This window comes from Zonotrichia leucophrys, chromosome 4 (assembly GCF_028769735.1).
Source record: "Zonotrichia leucophrys gambelii isolate GWCS_2022_RI chromosome 4, RI_Zleu_2.0, whole genome shotgun sequence".
In the NCBI taxonomy this organism is placed as follows: Eukaryota; Metazoa; Chordata; class Aves; order Passeriformes; family Passerellidae; genus Zonotrichia; species Zonotrichia leucophrys.
The window spans coordinates 9,581,200-9,596,517 of record NC_088173.1 but is presented as its reverse complement, the minus strand read 5'-3'; the positions used below and the strand labels follow the sequence as shown (position 1 = coordinate 9,596,517).

The window sequence follows — 15,318 nt, the reverse complement described above, 5'->3', positions numbered from 1 at the left end:
AAAGGATGACAGGGGTACAGTTAACCATTAAGGCATTTGGGCCTGGGAGGGAAAGCAGAGGACAATCAAGTCCTTATTATTAGATGCCTTCCTGCAAATCACTCCCTTATGCAGTTACAACAGAAGGAGAATTCACCTTTTAAACTGAGTAATTGTGCCTGTCGGGCAACCCTTTACAATTACTTTACCATCCAGCAAGAGCTCATTGATTGCATTAAGGATAACAGTACTCCACAGAAACAATCCTCTTAGGCAGGCTACTTCCAAAACCCTGTGTCTCTGTCAGGCAGCTGCCTGCTCTTTGAATAGCCAGAGAGATAAAGAAATAAAAATATTAAAGGCCAAAGCTCTTCTGATTTCACAACACTCTTTAAAGCCAGATGAGTGATTAGGGTGTTTGTAGCCTGTTAAACACCCATGCCTCAGGTGGAATGTTCCTCTGAGCACGTTTTACAGCAAATGAGACTGGTGCCTTGCTTCAGCTCCAAAAATACGCCTGCTGAAGCAGCCCTATAGAATTCCAAGTTAAAATGCAAGCCCCAGTGACTGTGTGTCTTCAGCAGTTGATAACAAACTACAATCAAAGCCTTTCTCTTTTAGATTACCAGCAAGAATCTAATCCAGGTCAGTGATAATCCTCCAGCATCTATTTAGCAATGATCCCAACAGACAGACTGCTCCATCACAAAAGTCACTGTTTCTGACATGGCTGCAGAGACTGAATGAGGATGGAGATTCCTCCTTTACTGTGGAAGCTAATTAGATTTGCAAGTAGAACAGGAGTGCTGAACAAAAGCACAAGCATAGTGTTTCATTGTCAGCATCATCATTAAATAGCATTCATTTGCGATTTAACAGAGTGGTAGATAACCTTTGATTTAATTACTGAGAGTTTCCCATCTTCTGTGTCTGGGACACATTTGTCAAGTATTCACTGATCTTATCACTCACCCCTCTCAAAATCCTCAAATGAATCTCTGACTTCAAATTCTTGATTTGCTGCTATCACACAATCCTCTCAATTTGGATTTTACTTCACTATTGTACATCTCATCTCATTTTTAGATTTTTTTGAGTTCCCTTTCACAATGCTGAGTTGCCTCAACCTTTCCCATTTTTTCTGTGAAGTCCATTCTCTCCTCCTTCAAAAGCTTCCTGTGGTCCTATACAAAAGCTTCCTATACAAAATGAAGGCTTGGTCCAGGAAGCAGCCCAGGCAGTCTGTGTTTACAGGAACAAACCCTGATTTTTACAGAGGGTATTAACTTGACACTTAGTGGTCTCCTGGTTCCAGCATTATTATTGTGATAGAAATGCCTTTGGTCCAGCATGTTTCCCTACACGTTCTTGGTAATTTTTTTCATTTCCCCACTCCCACCCCCTTCTTTTTGAGGATATTTATTGGAGAAATTTCTTCTTCTTTTTTTTTTTTTTTTCCCCCTGGAATTCAGACTGAAAATCACACACAATATGCAACCAATATATTTCATCTCCTCAGGACTACTCTGACACTTACTAGTCTACCAACTGCATAAAATGAAAGACAATACATACAGAAAGCCAATTAGATTGGGATTACTTTGGCTGTTCAACAGCTGGGGCATAGCATATGTCTGTTTTCCCCATGCTAGAGTTAGGAATTAACATTTTACATGCCTGACCTATCTAATAAACATATATCCTGACCTTACAAGAAACATTCAAAAATGAAGGTAAATTTGGCTAGGCCAAAATGTGCATAAGCCAGGTTAGATATGAAGAGGTAATTGATTAAGCAGGTAACATATGTAAAGTTAAGCTTGAAGATATAGTGCATTTCCATCCTCTTCTGGGCTATTAAAGTAAATTAATGATCTAGAGCTGTGTAGGGGTTTCCAGAAACAACACTATAATGGCCAGTTGGCCACAGTTTGCAGCCTCCTCCTCCTAGAAGGGGGGATGTTTATTCTTCAGGAAATTGCCAGCTCAAGCATCTCACTATGTATACTTTATATCTGTATCCATCGTGCAGAAATGACAACTGAACATTAGAATAACACCAGTGAATACAAAATATGATGTTGGCTTGGAAGAAAATGAACCAATCATAGTCTTTGACAGGGTCCAGATATTTTCAAATTTTCACAATACTTTTTTCCATGCTCATAGTTTGGCAGCTGCTCAAAAGTACCTGGTTTGTGCTGTTTTACAGTCCTGAATGTGTCAACCAAGCAACAAGAATTAAAAAAAAACTTTGCAAAATACAAAGGAGAATAAGTAGTGTAGGCAGCAACTGCCAGACACAGAGCCATGAAGCCAGGCTTACTTCACTATCTCCAAGACTCGCCCATCACTGTTCCATGGTCCCCATTGGAAAAATATTTGTTTTCCATCCAGGTTCAGACTGAGACTTTGATGGTGCTCAAGAATTCTAAAATTTCACAGCACTCTTCAGCATGCTGTCTGTAGAGGGAGGGACTGGCATGCCCTGGTCATCCTGCATGGCTTGCTTCTGGCTGTGAAGGCTCAGCATCCCCCATGCCTTGGGCTGCTCAGGCCATTCCAATCCTCTCCAGTTTGTAACACTAATGAGCCATGATGCCTTTTCAGTCAACTCTCTTCTCTGTGTTTCCTGGGAAAAGTACTGAGAGCTTTGCTGACTGCTTTTTAGAAACCTGGCCACCGCAAGAGCTGACAGCCATTAGAAACCAAAGGAACAAAAGGCACAGGAGCCTTTATGCCGGTTTTGAGCGCGTTACCTTTGGTTTGTGTCATTCCCCTGGACTCCCCAGATGTGCGGTGGAGGGACAGGGGAGAGGGGTGCGTATTGTGTGTGTGCACGTCGGTGTGCGTGTGCGTGTGCGTGAGCGTGTGCAGGGATGTGTGTGCAGGGGTGCGTGTGTATGTGTGTGTGCACGTTGGTGTGCGTGTGCGTGTGCGTGAGCGTGTGCCGGGGTGTGTGTGTCGGGGTGCGTGTGCATGTGTTTGTGTGTGAGCGTGTGCCGCGGTGCGTGTGGGGCGTACCCGCTCTGCTGCCGCGTGCCCGCGCTCGGGGGTCTCTGCGGGCGCGGAGCGGGGCCGGGGCCGGGGCCGGGGCCGGGGCTGGGGGCGGGCCGGGGGCGGTGCAGGGGCCGGGCTGGCGCTCGCTGCTCCGGGCCGGTGTCACTTGCGAGCCGCCGCCGCCGCGCAGGCAGGCGGGCAGGGACGCAGCCAGCCGGCCCCGCAGGCAGCCCCGCGGAGCCACCGCGGCCGGCGGAGACCATGATCCTCACACGTAAGCTCGGGGATCCCCTCCCGGCTCGCTTTGGGGGTGGCGGCTCTGCTCCGGGGGGCGCAGCTCCGCGCATGGCGGGCGGCGTTGGCGGAGAGTGCCGCGGGCAGCGCATGGGGGCAGAGAGGGACGGGATCCGCTGGTGTTGTCCCGCAGCCCCGGGGCGGCAGCGCTGGCAGGGGGCGGCTGCCCCATCCCGCGGGGCGCTTGGCCCCGTGTGCGCGGGTGAGAAGCGCCGTCGGGGCGGCGGCGGTCCCCGGTGGGACGGGAGCGCTGCCGGAGCCCGGAGTTGCTGCTGTGTCCGGGGAGCGCCCGCGGGGCTGTGCTCGGGAGCGCGGCCGAAAGGGTTAACAGCGCAGGAGCGGGGGTACCGCGGGCGCGGAGCGCCGCTCGGGATGCGGCTGCTCCCTGAAGATCACCGTGGCGCATCTTTCTTTTTAGGTGGTTTGGTTTTGGTTGGTTTTTTGGGGTTTTTTTTTCCGTTTCCTTTTTCCCCCACCTAATTTTAGTCTTTCTCTGTTTTGGGTGGCTTTTTTCTTTTTTTTGGGAGCCCTTGCGAGACGGGAACCGTCGAGTTCCTTTTGAAGTTTTCCGTAATTAGCCCGATGGCCTCCAGGAGCCCGGTGGCTCCCCCCGTGCGGCGGTGGCCAGCCCTGATGTCACCCCCGGCGGCTTTGATCCCGGTGGAGGAGCAGCAGCTCCTGCCAGACGGGCTCACCCCTACCCCCCTCTTCCTTTTTCCCTTCTCGAGGAAAACAGAAAGCCGATGCCGTTTTCCAGTCGGTCAGTTTTACGTTCCGTGTCACCCTCCCTTTCTTCGCAAACCACAGCAATGACTTCGTTCCACCGAAACCGTGAAGTTGTTGAGCGACGTGTTGCCATTAACCTAATGAGCTCTGTTGCCAGTCAAGGCACTTACTATTGGTACAGCAGGCTTCTTTCGAGTTTTTTGTCCCCTCATATTCTCTTTGGGAAAATTTGAAGGAATAACTATATTTAAACAATGTATTTAGCTAAGTCAGAAGGTTCTGCCTGATGTGTCATAGTACTTAACACACCTGATTTGAAAGCCTGAGGAATGCACTTTTATCTTAGCCATCAATTATTTTTTTTTTTTTTTTACAGGAGTAAGTGTGATCTGTTTGAATTGCCCTGCCCTGATCAAGAAATTCCTGACAGCAGTTCAATAACAATTCTCTGAGTCAAGTTATGTTTTGAGGCTATTTGTAGTGAAGGAAGATAATGGGCAGATTTCTTATGAGCCTCTGAGTATGAATCTGTCAACAGTTCAGTGCCAGACTGATTCAGCATCTGTCTGGCAAGCAGGCCATTGCTGTCTGACAGCACATGGAGTTGGTATTAGGTGTGTCTGTTGATGCCACAGCTGTAGCCTGCTATGGTGTATCTATCAGGTATTGTTACTGCTGTCCTCTAGGCATCCTGCTCTGCATCTCCAGTAGAAGCAACAAAAACAAAAACAAAAAGAAAAAGGCTGAGATGGCCAGGAAGTGGGATGAATGTCCCTCAGATTAATGGGTTTGGGTTACTACTTCAGTTTGCTGATGGGATCATCATGAGGACTGAGATTCTTTGATTATGGAATACAGTATATGTAAGAGAAGACGTAGATATTGTTTTGACAAGATTCTTGTCATCTACAAGCTCATAGAAATCAGGGCATTTGGAGCTATGTGACCTCTAGGAATTCTCGATCCCATCTTCTTTTAAAATAACTTGGGTTGTTAATTGATACTTTTTTTAATCAAAAGGAAATGCTAATACATTGTTTTAAACACCATAAGGCTTCAACTTCCTACATGTCATAAAATATTATTTCTAAGTGGTAGTGAACAAACAGCAAGAACATATCTGGTAGTTTTATTTGGTTTTATTTTTTTGCTGTGTAGATTCAGTCTAGGATTTTTAATTCTTGAGTCAGGGTCTTCCCAGCCACTTCTGCAGCTGCCCTTGGTGGGCCAGAGAGGAATACTGATGCTACTCATGGAAACTTACAAATGCCCAGTGTGTTTTGCCTCTGGTGGGGTGTTGGAAAAAGGTACTGTAGTTGTACTCATTCACTGATGTTGAATGTTTATATTAAGATTCCTAGAAAAAGGAGATGAGGTGGCTTGGTTTTACTTTTCTGGTTCTTCTGATTCATTACATTCTAGGCAGCGGTTTGTTTGAGGCATGTGAATTTATGAGTTCAGCAAATACTTAGAGATGCAGTTTGCACTATAAATTTTCTTTTTCTAGGCAGAATACCACAGTGTGTTATGTTTGGGCTTCTTGAGAGATTCAGGCTTCTCTTCCAATTCTCCTCTGATGGGGGTTTTGCTACTGGCTTGAGCATAAACACAATGCACCCTCGGCTGGTTAAAAGGAGACAGAGGAAGAGAGCTCATGTGCTTAACAGGATGGTCCTGTACAGTAAACAAGCACTTTTCATGCTTAACTATCCTTCCTAGCGACAGGAAGAAGGAAATGAGGCTATGCAAAAGGACCCTGACACATTTCAGACAATGCCAGACCCACCCTAGCATTCATACAGTATAGCCACAAGACTTGGGGAAATAAAAATAACTTCAGATGTTTCCCCTTCCTTCCTGTGCATGTTATAGAAATACAGCAATCAAATGATAATGCAGTTCACAGAAAATTTGCTGGTTTGATCTCCACTAAATAAGGAGATGATGCCCTGTGTAATTTATATTCTTTGTGTACCATATTATTCTGTTTGCAGTTTGAATTGTGGTGTTTCAGGGCGAATTAATTACAAAATTCTGTATTCTCAACAGTAATATAGTAAGTGTAGATATACAGTAATTTTGGTAATCTCAGCAATTCCAGGCATATTTCTTGCTTGTATCTAAGCAATCAGTAATTCTTCATGGTGCAGGGTATCAGGGTCTTGCATGTTTTTGGATTTCCAAAGTTTTTTACAAAGTTTGTTGTGGCTGTTGTTGTTGTTGTTGTTTTCTTTTTTTAATTTATTTTCTCATCTATTTTTCCTGCCCCTGTTCAAAGGAAAAAAACAAATTCTATCTTCAATGATGAGCAATTCTTACGAGAGGGGATTACACAGGACTGGGCTGTGACTGGAACTTTCTGGTTCTTTTTACTTGACACTTGCTTGGCCATTCTTGCTGACAGTGCTACCCTATCCCATTCAGCACATCTCTGAAATCAGTAGATCTGCTAGTAAAATATACCATTGGCAAAACTGGCAGAATCAAAAGAGAGTTGAGAATGACATAGCCAGCTAGCTGCAATTCACTGAATTTCATTATCTGAAAGTTACAGGTAATAAATACTATGGACCATTCTGAACTACTTGAGTATGACAAGCATTTTTATTTCTTAGGATGAATATCCTTTCAAATACTGTCTAGTGTTTCCCTTGGGAAGGACTGTGGTAGGTGAAACAGGATCAGGAAAAAATGTTATCTCGTCTCTCCTTATAAAGACATGATAGGATAGCTCACTTCTTTATTGTGGGGCATTTTTTTAAAGTCTAAAGGGTGCAGAGTTCCAGAGATCTGGGTTTAAATATATTTATTTTATAGTTGTCTAAATCTTTCTATTAAATGCAGTAGTCTGTACTAAGAAAGATTCCTGAGGAGATGCTTGAAAGACATTGCTGAAACCAGTGCTGGACACAGTTTGACCTTCCCAGACCTGTTCTTATAATTTACTGAAGTTTCAGGGTTATCAACAATACATGCCCCTCCACCCTCCTTCCCCATCGCATTTTGCATTTTGGGGATGATCTCTCTATGACCCTGTGGACCCATAGAATTGAATGTTCTGCTGGCCACCCTTCCATCTGTTCTCCATGAGTTGTAAGAATAGATTTCCTGTGCACATAAGACAGAAGAAACTTTCCAGTGTAAAGCTTCATGGTCTGTTTTAACTTTCCTTCTTCTTCCGTCCATACAAAATGTGACCATTAGATCTTGTACTGAGAGAAACATTTTCAAGTATGCAGTATCACAGACAATACTACAACTGTCTCTAGTATCTAAAACCAGAACATTCATAGTAATATTTGCTTTGGAAAAATCCATGTTTACATCTTTAATTCTGCATCAGGGAAGAAGGCATTTGTCTGTGATGCAATTAGCTTTATGCTGGGCTGTTCACTGTCACTGGTATTTTGTATCTAGTGTTGTGTCATCCCCACAGGATGATACAATATAGTTTGGGACTGGATCATCAATGAGGTTAACTGTAAATGGTTATGATGTAAGGGCAGTCATTCTTCCATACAGTTCTTCCTACATGCATGGATAATTCTGAGGTTACAAGCTCAAAGAAGTAACTGTCTAGAAAATCTATTTACTTTTGTAGGAACCATTGAGCCAGTTCAGATCAGTTCTTACAGCATTGTTATTTCCTAGATCTGAACAGGTAGCCCACACTTTGTGCCTTTTTTAGATGATGCTGGGCCTGCTCTCCTTTGCCTCGCTCTGGAGCTGAATGAGCCTTTGAGCTGAGCTTTGCACACCACAAGCTTGCAGACGGGGGGCAATTTTAGTGCTGGGCTTGGGACTAGCAACAGTTAATGTTTGCCCTTCAGTATGTTCTCAAAGGTCATGCTGACCAAGTAATTTCTGAGAGAAGAGAAGGTTAAAGCCATCTTCTATTTCCCACTCTTTGGAGGAGGATTTGGTTCTCACTCTGGAATCTGTCAACATGACCTCCATCAGAGGATTTGACTAACTGCTTTCTCTGCCCCAAATAATCCTCCTCCAAGACCACCCTGTGTTAAGCAGGCCAGATAAATAACCCACGTGCCCAATTATTTCTTGAGCATTTTTTAAGTCATTTGACATCTTGTTCCTCTTCATCTGTGAACCTTCTTAAAAACAACATGAGAGAAGACCATCTTTAACCTATAAATAAAGTTATTATATGACAGGAAAACTGCCACATCAAGCTATAGTTTTCTGATTAAACAAAGTTAGTGTTTTATCTTCAGATCACATTGGTTTTTAAATTTATTTCCAAATTCTCCTGTATATGCTCAAAATGTAAAAAAACCAAACCAACAAAAAAACCAAAACATCAACAAAATAAAACAAAACTCTATTTAAGAATAAATTATTAACTTACAGTGTAAACCAGGAGTTGTGATGATTCTTTTGTGTCCTAGAACCTGCTTTCCCAAAGTCTTCCACAAGTTAGGAAGTAAAACAGCTAACCTTAGGCTGCTAGAAGCATATTTGGTGGTGTGAAAATGAGCAGTAATTGCAATCTGTTACAGAGTGTATAGGGAAGGGGCTTGACAGACACATGGGGAAAATCCTTTATTTCCGTGGCCCTTTAATAGATCCCAAAATGATGTTGATTTGGTGCTTTTCAGAGCTAATCAGTTGTGCTTGGTCCTCTTGACAGAGGAAAGGACCTCTTGCCAGTCAGGGCATGCTCTACAGGTGGTGGTTGCGCCTCTCTGACCTCCTGAAATAAGGCACTGTCCTTTCTTTGATGAAAACCTGGGTTTCTCCCCATGCTAAAAATAGTGAAACTGACCCCATTTAGTCCTGCAAAAGTTGGGTTTTAGAGACCTACAGATCCACACTGGGAAAGTCCTAGTTAAGTCCTCTGAAATTGATGGAGGCTTCCATTGATTTTAACAAGTATAGTCTCAATCTCTAAACATTTGAAATATTTTCAACAAATGTTGTTTCTGTTTTTATGTTGTGAGCCAAAAAAATTCTGAAGTGATTTTGATATGCTGAAGACTATGAAAAGAGGTTCAAGTTTAATAATTAAATTTTGGGCCACAAAAGCAGTATTGTGCTTGCTGTACTAGCAAGAGTATTGGTGAGCAATTAAAAGTACTATATTCTGTAATTTGGTATAGTTGGGAAGGAGGGAAGGTACATAGAGCCAACATACACCTCTGTAGATATTTTGGAAACCAGTCACATTCTTTTTTTAAAAAATTTTATTTTTATTTAGCTTTCATCAATAAGGAAATAAACAAACTGAAATCCTATCAGTGGAAGTAAGCCATTTGCTTTTTTCAAAAGTTCTGCTGACCAAAAAAAAAAGGGGTGTTCAAGCTTCCTGCTTTTTTTTTCAGAGAAAACATCAATATATGATCTTAAACATCTGTTTCCTTACTTCTTCATCTGTTCCCACACAAATTCCAAACATACTCTGTTTCTTCTCCCAGTGTCCTGTGGTTTATACATAACATCAACTGCATAGTTACTGTCTTGCTTCAAGGCTCTGTAGCTTGAAAAAGCCTGTCAGTCCCATGTTTAACCCAAAGCCAGCAGGAGACAATACAAAGAGAGTATTTTTTTAGTCGTCATCATATAGTTGTGGAATATCTGAGTAACATTCATCACTGTTTCTAGGGGTTTTATGACTAGGAAGCAGTATATATATATTTGGTGTCATATATGGTTTGCCTTAAGAATTTGTGAGTCCCCCTCTCCCCATCCCTCTGAAAGTTTTTAATAAGAGATAGTTTCTTAAAATTGCACATGCATCCCTACTGGCTCAACTTGATTGCTGAGGCAGGCAGCAGTAAGTGGAGGTCACAGCATGTATCGTTTGACTGTAGAAGGTAAATTGAAGCACAGTGAAATAGAGGAGCGCATCAAAAAAGGCAGCTGCAAATGCAAAATGTAACATGCGCTTTAAAGGTGAAAGGAGAAAAGTTACTCTCTTGGGAAGGTGGTTAGCTTTCTCTTCAAAACCAGCAAGCTCATAATGAGTTCAAAAGCTGTGCTTTATATTCTCTTGATCTTGCTGGTTCTTCTAGAAATGCATCCTTCACGGACTGAATGTGTCAGACTGTTTTCTGGAGCAGTTGTATATGATTAGATGGTTCTCTTAGAAGTAGAAGAAATTCCAAGTGTGTTAGAAATTTGGCAAGAGCTTTTAATGGGATTTTCAGAATGCTGTCGTTTTTACTGGTTGAACATTAATTGACAAACTTCCCAAGTTTGTGTTTGAGTGCATTATCCTTATAAAATGCCATTCTTCACTAATTATATTTTTGCTTTCTTTAGTCCTTGCTATGTGCTCCGTTCTTGAAAGGTGTGGAGCACTAAGTTAATGATACTGCCTAAGGAATATTAAACGATATAAGTTTGAGAAAAAACAGGCATATGAGAAGGAATTTAATTATTTTCAAGCAACAGTCGCATATCTTCAAAGTGAAAGCCATCTGTGGCCCTGGACACATAACAGGCTTACTCTTAGGAAGTCAGTCATACTGTCCCAACTTTAAAGGGCTGCAGGCATATGACATTACACAGAGCTGATTTATCATTTTCAATGCCTGCACTGCTCATTTGTAGACAGCTGCCACAGTGCAGTTATTTCCCCGGTTTGTCTCAGATTTCACATCTGTGTTCATGTATCTATAGACTGAGTGGTTGGGTAGTCTGATCAGATCTAATGTTGGAACCACAATTCACATGTCAGGGATGCAATTCAAGCACTAGGAAAAATGATTGCTTGTACTTGGGCAGTGAAATTCTATCCAAAGAAGAGTATTTCTGATATATACCACAGCTGGTCTTAAAAAAATGATCCTGAATGATCTCAAGTTTCTTAATAGCTCAGGACAGTGCTTTTGAGTTGAACAAAAATTTTGCAAAGCACCAAAGTTTCAGAGGGACATGACGTAGGGAGAGGTAATTTCTGATATAGACAGAAAAAGAGCATGCCAGCCATTTGCAGCCATTAAACTGGACCATCAGTCCTGGATGGGGAAGAATCCTTTGTGCTTTCTGTGCTCCATGTGCTCCTCTGTGCCTCAGCAAATATGCAGATAGATTGTGGAGTTTTAGACATTGAAGTAAGGAGATAGTGTGTTCATCTCCAGCTTTCATGAAAGTCTGGAATCATTCTCTGCACTGTATGTGAGAGCCTCTCCAGCAAGCTAATTCAGGAAGATAATTTTATATTCAATTTCTACAAGTTTTTTTTTTCTCTTCTGAAAAAAAGTCAAATAGTGAATTTCAACTAGAATAACTTACTTTAAAATTAAGACCAAGATGCAATTAGGAAGCTCAAAAAAACCAGTTGTTACGTAGGATGTTGAAGTGAACCTTCAGAAGTGAAGCCCATTTTTTTGTTAAATTTGATTTTGACAGTGCTGATTTTACCAGTCTCACTACAGATTTTTACGAGCTGCTCTCTTAACAGAGCCAAAAGGTGAGATGGGTAGAACTGATGTGTGGAGGTGCTAATATGATTGTAAAGGTGGCTGAGTTGAGGCAAGAGGAAACCATCTGCTTGGAAAAACTGTTCATAAGATGTTTAGCACTTAGGTGAAAATTGAGTCAATGCATGACTGTACAAAGATACATCTGCTTTGCACCTTGTCCTGAAGACCCTGAAAGAGCTAGTGTTTAAATTGCATGTTGTTTCATGGAAGTGAAAAAGAAGAATGAAAGTAAATGTTGTTGCTGTCTTAACTGGACTGCTATGATGATTTTTTTTCTGAAAGAATGTTATTGCAGCATCACTGTGTGTTTTTTCTTTTCTATGGGAGAGAAGGTATCATTAAACAAAAGACTGTAGACATCTTACAGTTCTCCCTTCTGCAACAGCAGTTTCAAACAAGGTGTTAATTGAGATATTTTTACTCTGAAGTTCTAAACTTGCAAGCTTACCAGGCCAGTAACCAAGATTAACCACAGTTTAACAGAAAGGGAAGTTAGACTTTTCCATTTTCATTTACTACTCTGGGGAAGAATTGAGTTCTCCTAATCCCTCTGGAAGTGGGTAAATAAGGACTAATGGCTCCCAACCATACACAAAAGGAACTGCTACCCTTGATTTGAGCATGGAGGACTGCTTTGTAAAACAGACTAACAAATAAAGCTGGTTCCAATAAAAATTTCCTGTTTCCTCTTTAACACATTTGCCTGTTGTTTGCTTACACGACACCAAGAATAAAGACTTCATTGTAGTTTTTGGGGTTTTGGGGGATTTGGGTGGGGTTTTTTAAATTTGTTTTGTTTTACTTTCTAAGAGGTTTTTTTGTTGGTTTTTTTTTTTTTTTTTGGTATCAGAACATTTAGAAATAATAGCACAATTTCTTCCTTGCCAGCGGTTTTTCGTACAAGAACCTCCTGCTGCTGGGGGAGGGCACAGGATGCACGTCTGAAAAGCTGCACATACATTTCTTGCTTGGAATGTATACTGAGTGGTAGTTTATTGTAAAGGTTTTAACTGGCAAGGATGTTTGATTCAGAAAGGAAGTGGCGCTGCAGGGATGGAGTGGGAAGGAGGCAGTGGGACCAGTCCTTTGCCTGCAGCAGCTTATCAGTTCAGCTGCCAGGTCTTCATCAGAAATTGCTTTGCAAATTGTGGCTGAAGTAGGACTTTCCTAAAATAGGTTGGAAAGCAGTGTAGAGTTCCTCTGCAAGTTTCCTCTCCTCCCTGTGGCTATTAGCTGGCCCCAGCCAAGCAAATGCAGTGAGTTCCTAGCTCAGATAATTATCTGTAACCTGTGTCCCCTGGGATACTGAAAAAAGGCTATTCAATGCTCTGTCCCTTCTAAATGTTTTTAGAAGTAGTTGGAAAGTCTGATTTTGGAAGACCTGTTCTTCTTTCTTTTGTCTCTTATTATCTTGATTGCCATCGATCAGGATGACAAGGACTTGCACATAAATATTCTCATGTAGACTTGGATATGAAACTGGCAGCTAGCAAACCAAGAGTCCCAGGGCTAATGCTGCTGAGCTGGAAGCTGGAATTTGGAAACTGTGGGAATGAGCTTCTTCCTCTAGGGTAGTTTAAAGGATTTGGCCAGAACCTCAGGTTTAACCAGTGTGTTTTATTCTCAAGCCCGATTCCAGTTAAGCTGCAGTAATGATCTTTTTACCTAGAGAAGCTCTCAGCTGTTTAAATTTGTATCTCTTATTGTGAGGAAGCTTGTTCAGTGTACTCTGCTTTCTGTGCAGCTTATTCAGTGTACCTTGGGCTGGATTCTCCCTCTGTCTATATTTTGGTCCGCCTGAATTTTACACACATACACAGTTTTGTTCATACTCTGGCTCATCAGTAGCCAACAAGATTGAGATAGGAAAGCTGGGTTAAAAAATTACCTTTCCCTTTGTCTGGTCACACCACATAGGAGTGCAGTCTAGGAGGAATCCTGAGTTTGACCAACCTGAGTTGAACAAAAGGAGCCACTCTTTTAGGTCCCACCTCCACTCTGTCTCCACTACCCATCATGTCCCTCTCTTGCAACCTTTTGCCCTTCCAGGACTTGCAACTTGTGCTATGAAAATGGGGCAAATATGGCTTTTAAACACTTAGCACTGTCTTGTACCCAACCCTAGGCATTTACACAGCCTAATCAATGGACAGGTGCACTTGTGTTTTATTGTTCTCTGCAATTCTTGTGGACAGATAGGAAAAAATCAGCTGTTTCATTGCCTAAACTTCTTGGGGGATTCTCAAAGGTATTTTGAAAGCAAATATGCTGTTAAAATCCCAAAGGCACGTGACAGCTGGGTGCCCATAAAATGCAACTTCAACATCCCTGGCACATTTGCAGAAAAGATACACAAAGCCTTTGTAGAAAATGGTGAAAAAGGTCCAGTGAATGCATATTCATAATTTTCTAGCTCTAGAAATAATTTGCAGGCTATACACCTGGGATGCTCAGTAAAGGACCTGTGAACAAATATTTAAACGCATTGAAGAGTGCCTGTAGTAGTAAGGAATCTCACACTTTTTTCAATTGCACTGCAAGCATCTCCCTGCATTTTTTGCCAAATGCTTGTTATCTAGGATAATTTTTTTGTGGTTTTAAGTCAAGCAAAATTCTCATTCAATCCAAGCGCTTCTGCAGAATGCAACCTATAAGATACTGTGTTTTATTTTAAGTAGTCTTAAAAATTTGTTGCAGATTTTTTGCTTTGCTACTTTAATTGCTTGTGAAGTATTAATCTATCGTCTTGTTTGTTCTTGCTGTAGCCATACAAGTTTCACATATTTTTTTCTTTTTTGAATTTCCCACATATTTCCTTAGCATACTGAAATTGAAATACTACTTTAAGCAAAACTTTGTAATAGTTTGCAATTGGAATTGAAGAATGCCTCTTCTTAATCAGTAGCTAAGTCAATATGTCTGTACGTGCTTGTTCTCATGTGGTGCCATAACCCAAAGGTGAAGCAAACACAAGTTGCACAAATGCCTGCTTGTCCTGACTTCAACAGGAGTGAATTTTTAGATGTTTATTTATCTGGAATGTTGTGTTTTGGCTCACCTTAACCCCTTGGTTTGGATATGTGTCTTAGCAAAGCAGTCTGGCAAAGCACAAATATTTTAACACAATTGTAGCAGTTTGGAAAATGAGAGGGGGGTTGCCGTCGTTTTGGAGATGCTAAAATGTGGCTGCCATTTCATCCAATTTGTGCACCTATATCTCACTGGGAATATTTCTTAGCGTGACAAAATTTTGTGATATTTTACTTACACTGTGTTTGGCTTTTCAATGCCCCGTATTCAGTGACCTGTATTTGGAGCAATTCTGAGCAAGCCCCTTTGTGCATGGTTTCTGCAGCAGGTAGCCATAGTATCCTCTCCAAGTAGGTGGCAAAATTGTGTACTGACTTGTGCATAATGAAGCTTTTGTTTCCTGGTCCATCAGGAACAGTGAGTATAATGAAAGCCAGACAAACTGTAATACTTTCTGATTTCTCATTGTTCATTTGATCAGTTCTAAGCAGGGAGCTAAATTCCCGTAGCACTTTATTGAATTTTTTGAAGAACATAATTAGCCCAGTCCATTTCTTCAACACTTGGGGAATACTCTAGGTACCTTTTATATTTTCCTAGTTTGAGCTAATTAGGATAACATATTCTTTATCTCTACATGTATTAAGTAGCATATGAATTTGTATGTGATTTATTCACAGACTAATACTCCTTTCTTTCTGTGTAACATACATGTGTGTGAATAATTTCATTCTGTGGTATGCTGTTTTGGGCAGTGTGAGGGAAACCTTCCTGTAATGCACCAAGTAACTCATATATACCTCGCAGACTTCCAAAGAAACTAGGTTCTTGTTGGGTAGTAAAT

At 41.6% G+C, this 15,318-nt stretch overlaps 1 protein-coding gene across 2 annotated transcripts in view; it reads left to right on the top strand.

The window, feature by feature from the left end:
- The window catches only part of DLC1 (DLC1 Rho GTPase activating protein), a 213,087-nt gene that overhangs the window by 171,829 nt on the left and 25,940 nt on the right, over window positions 1-15,318 (top strand). The window lies entirely within an intron of this gene.